This window comes from Tupaia chinensis, unplaced genomic scaffold (assembly GCF_000334495.1).
Source record: "Tupaia chinensis unplaced genomic scaffold, TupChi_1.0 Scaffold143728_1, whole genome shotgun sequence".
Classification (NCBI taxonomy): Eukaryota; Metazoa; Chordata; class Mammalia; order Scandentia; family Tupaiidae; genus Tupaia; species Tupaia belangeri.
In genome coordinates this window covers 1,945,404-1,951,028 of record NW_006203577.1, presented here as the reverse complement: position 1 = coordinate 1,951,028, position 5,625 = coordinate 1,945,404, and positions in this window count along the sequence as shown.

Here is a 5,625-nt window from a genome sequence, read left to right as displayed (position 1 = left end):
GAAAGTCTTTTCAGCAAATGTTGCTGGAAGAACTGGATATCTGCCTGAAGAAATTAATAAGAATCAACTCAAAATGGATCAAAGATTTAAATATCATGCCTCAAACTATAGAAATACTGGAAGAAAACATACAGAAAATTTCTATAGATATTGAAGTAGGCATAGATTTCTTATATAAGGTGCCTAAAACACAGGCAAGAATTCCAAAAATAAAAAGATGTTATTACATCAAGACACAAAGCTTCCTCACAGAAAAGGATACAATGACTCAAGTAAAAGTCAACCCATTAGAATGGGAGTACTTATTTGCAAATTATTCCTCAGACACGAGATTGATATCCAAAATATATGGGGACCTCAGCAACTTGCAAAAATATTGAATTACTACCCAATTAAAAGATGGGCCAATAGGGACCTGCAGATTGGATAATGGTTACATCCCTGAGCTCCCACGTAGTTGACCACAGTTCGAGTCCTGTACCCAGCAGTGTGGATGTGTACCTAAAATCCCAAGAGGAGAATGGAGGAGAAGGGACTACAGCATGGCTATCTGACCAGGCAGCAATTTTTAGCTTTCTGTCTCTCTGTCTGCCTCTGTCTCTCTGTTGAGCATGCTTGCCCTATAGAAAAAAATCTCTGAAATAAAATATTCTTTTAAAAAAAGATGGGCCAATGAATTGAGTAAAAGATTCTCCAAAGGAAATTTACAAATGGCCAAAGGCATATGAAAAAAATGGAGAAAGTGTCTTATCATAAGACAAATGGAAATTAAAACCACAATGAGATATCATTTAATCAGTTAGAAAGTTTAGGATCAAAAAGTAAAGAATTACAAGTGCTGGAGAGGCTTGGTGAAATGGTAACACTCTTATATGGCTGGTGGGAATGTAAATTAGTGCAAACTCTGTGGAAAACAATATGGAGATTCATGAAAAAGCTACAAATAGAACTACCAAATGACTCAAAGTTCCACTCTTTGATATTAATCAAAAGAATAGGAAAACACTCCATTGGAAAGACACTTATGCATCCGTGTTTATTCCAGTATGATTCATAATCTCTAAAACATCAAAAAAACCTAAATGTCAAAAATATGAAGACTGAGTTCAAAAATGGTGGCACATATATGCTATGAAATCTCATTTAGCAGTTAGAATTGATGACATCCTATTATTTGATTCAAAATAGATATTGAATGAAGTAAGCCAGACTTTGAGAGATACAGACTATATATCCTGACTCAGTTTATACGAGGTGCCTGCACTCTGTGGCAGAATGGAGAGATTTGGACATGTGATAGTGGAGAGAATAAGCATAGATACCAGGAACTGGACGGGAGGAGTGGTTGAAAGTGGAAGAGGGTAGGTATAAATTGCAAAGGAAAGAAATATTTAACAGACCCAAAACAAAAAGTTCTCTGTTGAAAAAATATATAGTATATACATCACAATGAGGACTTTATATAAAATTAATGTTGGAAAAAATACTGTAAAAACTGATTGGTCACAAAGTTCTAGATTAATGGAAATCACTCAACTGCTTATTTCAGAACCTGGTTTTGTTTGGTCTTTACTGTCGTTCAGTGTTTGTGCAGGACCAGCGTTCATTTTAGGATAGCTTGGTTGGAGATAGGGTATGGAGGGCTGAGTGAATGGAAACCCTAAAGACAGGTCCCTTGACCTGTGTGAACGAGTGGACTCAACACTGTTCTAGGAGTGTGTGATCTGGTCCTGCCAAGGGTGCAGATTTTGCTATAAGAGTTCTTTCTAATACAGTGGGGTTTGCTCCAGGCAACTTGGTCCTTTAAGAACACCAGGTAGACTGGTTTAATTCCCCTGCTATAACTGTGAATGTGTTGTGAGGGGAAAAGCTGGGCTTCCTGGGCTCTGCAGGGAGTCGTTTGGGCATTGCAGTCTCTATGTGGTTCTGGGAAGACTGTCTCTTGTTTCTCAAGATGTGCTTACTTGGAAGGGAAACAAGATGAGCTGTCCTGACTTGGTGCCTTGTAGTAGACTTGCAGGCAGGAAAGGAAGGTTGGGCAGAAGGAGGAGAGGGGAATGGGATACCAATGGGTTTACATGGTAAGTGCCATGGAAGGCACATTGGTGTGGTGGCAAATGTGGGAAGGTCAGCTTCTCCTTGGCGTGGTAGGTACTGGAAGACAGCAGGTGATCTTTCCAAATGCCACCAAAACCAGGCAGTTCCCTTAACCTTCTCTCATCTCAGCAATGAGTGACAGAGATAAGTGTACCAGGAAGGAATAAATGTCAGCATTCAGAAGTGAAAAGGAGATTTGGGTACAGGTGAGACAGAACAGTTTGGGTAATGGTGTTAAAGCAGTGACCAGGTCACAGGGGCAGCTGAGGCTCCTTAAGGAGAGTTTGATGCCCTTGGTCAGCTGTGTACCTTGTATTTTTCATTTATTTTTTAAATTTTTAATGAATTATTTAATTTTATGCTCCATTATTATTATTTTTAATTTGTTACAAGGTACATGTTCTCCCCAGAGAGAGAATGAATCATAAAATAAGAAAGCAAGTCGCCAGGACCAACAGAACTGCAGTCAGCCATTTGGGGTTTCACGTGCTTAACTACCATGCCATCGGTTGGCCCTAGTAATTTTTATTTAACTTAATATATCTTAATTATAATGTTTCTTTGTTTGTTTGTTTGTTTCTGTGATTTTTATTTTGACTTAATGAAACGAGAATAGAATATTCAGCTAAGGAGGGTTATATATATTATAAAACTCCTTTGATTTGAAAATGTCTTCCTTTCTCTTCATACTTACCACAGGCTACACAATGTCCTGAGAGGATTCATTATGAGAAAAATGTCCATCACAGATTTAATAACTGACTCTGGAAGGAACTAATGAGAAAGAATATGGGTAGGTGAACCCTCATCTATGTTTTCACATAAGTGGTCTGAATTTTTCTTACAGAAAAATTTAAATCAGTTTCTTATTGATATAGTTAAACCATTAATCTGTTCAACATTCAGGTAAAGCTCAACACGTTATTTTCAGAAAGTGTTTGAGAAGGGACCAGCAGTTAGCATAATGGCTATGTCGCTGGACTCCCACGTGGTCGACCGTGGTTCGCGTCCCGCGGACCGGGTGGCTCAAAACTCACGCCGGGCGTGTGTGCGTGCATGCCCAAGATCCCGAGAGGAGAATGAAGGAGAAGGGATTGCGGCTTGGCCATACCCCCTGAGGGGTGATTTCTTGCTTTCTATCTCTCTGTCTCTCTCTGTCTTTTTGGCGAGCTCACACGCCCTATAGCAAAAACCTCTCCAAAAAAAAAGGGAAAGTGTTTGAGAAGAGGTCAGTACAGATCATCTTGTTTTAATCGTGACATCATGAATTCAAGTCCTTGGCACAATGTTTTGCCAGTAAGAGCAGAGCTTGCCTGGATTTGCCATGATGATTTTTAATAAAGTGAATTTCAAAAACAGAGATTTCTGCTACAGTCATGCATTCTGTCTTTTATTTCTTTCTTTCTTTTTTATTTGGGCACACACGCACACGCACCCGGCGTGAGTTCCAAGCCACCGGGTCCAGGACACGAACCGCGGTCGACTACGTGGGAGTCCAGCGACATAGCCATTACGCTAACTGCTGGTTCCCTTTCTTTTTTATTTTTTTAAAGACATTTTTATTATAGAGCACATGCTTTTTCTGTTTCCTTGGTTTTATAATTGTTCTTTTTCCTCACTCATCAAATTTTCTTTGAACTTTTAAATCTTCCTATGACATCCGAGAAATCTGTCAGGCACATCACAATCCCTGCTTCTCCCTGCTCTCTCAGGTTTGGGGACATACGCACACATGTGCATTGTGTGTGTTTCAAGTTTCCAAGTCCAAGACCTGAACAATGGTCAGCCATGTGGGAGTCCAGTGCCTTAAAGACTACACTACTTGCTGGCCCTGGAAATTTGCTTTTCTTTTTTTTTCTTTTTTGATAATTTATTTATTATCATATTTATTATCATCATAATCTTGTTTAAATTACATTGAATTGCATATAACTTTACAGTGTATTACATTGCTTTTTCAAAAGGGAATGCCATGTATGTCAGTCAGTACAGAGACATTAAAATCCCCACTTCATCATTCAATTTTTTTTTGAGAGGTTTTTGCTATAGGGCACTTGTGCTCGCCAGACAGAGAGAGACAGAGAGACAGAAAGCGAGAAATCACCCCCCAGGGAGATGGCCACGCCACAATCCCTTCTCCTCCATTCTCCTCTCAGGATCTTGGGCACATATGCACACGTGCCTGGTGTGAGTTTTAAGCCACCAGGTCTGGGACATGAACCGCGGTCAACTACATGGGAGTCCAATGACATAGCCATTACACTAACTGCTGGTCCCAATCATTCAATATCTTTTCATTGTTTTTCCTGATCATCATTATTATTCCAATTTTTTAAACAGTCAATCACTATTTCTCCTTTTGCTTGTAAAAAGAATTTACCCATCATGAAATACTTCTCAGACCAATCCAGTTGAGAATACTATACATGTCATCATCAACAATTAATAAGCCATATCTGTGTCCCACTAATGTCATGCCTCTCGATTTGCTCTCTTGCTACCTTTCTCTATCCCCTTCTCTTCACCCCCCCATTCCACACTGTCTTATTCTCGTTAAGTATTTTTACTGCTTTTATGTCCTCCAATATTTCGCTCTCTACTATAGAGTGGGGATAGTCAGTATATATTAAGTGGATATATACAATATCTTTCTTTCATAACCTGGCTTACTTCACTCAGCAATGGATCTTTCATATCTGACCACTTTCTATCAAATGCCAGGGTCTTGTTATTTTTATGGCTGAGTAGTATTCCATAGAGTATATATGCCACAGTTTTCCAATCCATTCATCAGTTTGTGGACATTTAGGTTGGTTCCATGTCTTGGCAATCGTGAATAATGCTGCAATAAACATTGATGTGCAAGCACTTTTCTGACTGAGCATTCTCCTGTCCTTTGGGTAGATACCCAGAAGTGGGATTGCTGGATCAAATGGTAGTTCTATTTGTAGATCTTTGAGGAACCTCCATATTGTTCTCCACAGTGGTTGAACTAGTTTACATCACCGCATCCCCACCAAAACTTATCACTTTTTATATTCTTAATCTTTGCCATTCTGACAGAGTTTGGGTGGTATTTCACTGTGGTTTTTATCTCCATATCCCTTATGATGAGGGATGTTGAGCATTTCCTCATATGCTTTTTGGCTGTTCATATGTCTTCCTTAGAGAAATTTTTGTTCAGCTCATTTTCCCATCTTTTAATTGAGTTAAACTTTTTTTTTTCACATAAGGCACTTGAGTTCCCTGTGTATTCTGGTTATCAGTCCCTTGTCTGAGGCATAAATATTTTCCCATTCTGAGGGATGTCGGTTCACACTTGTTACTGTGTCCTTTGCTGTGCAGAAACGTCTTAGTCTGATGTAGTCCCACTTGTTTATTTTAGGGATTATTGCCTGTGCTTCGGGAGTCTTATTTAAGAAGTCTTTGCCTACTCCAATGTCTCCCAGAGCTTCCCCAGCATTTTCCACCAGTAGTTTTACTGTTTGAGGTCTTAGGTTCAGATCTTTGATCCATTTTGAGTTGATT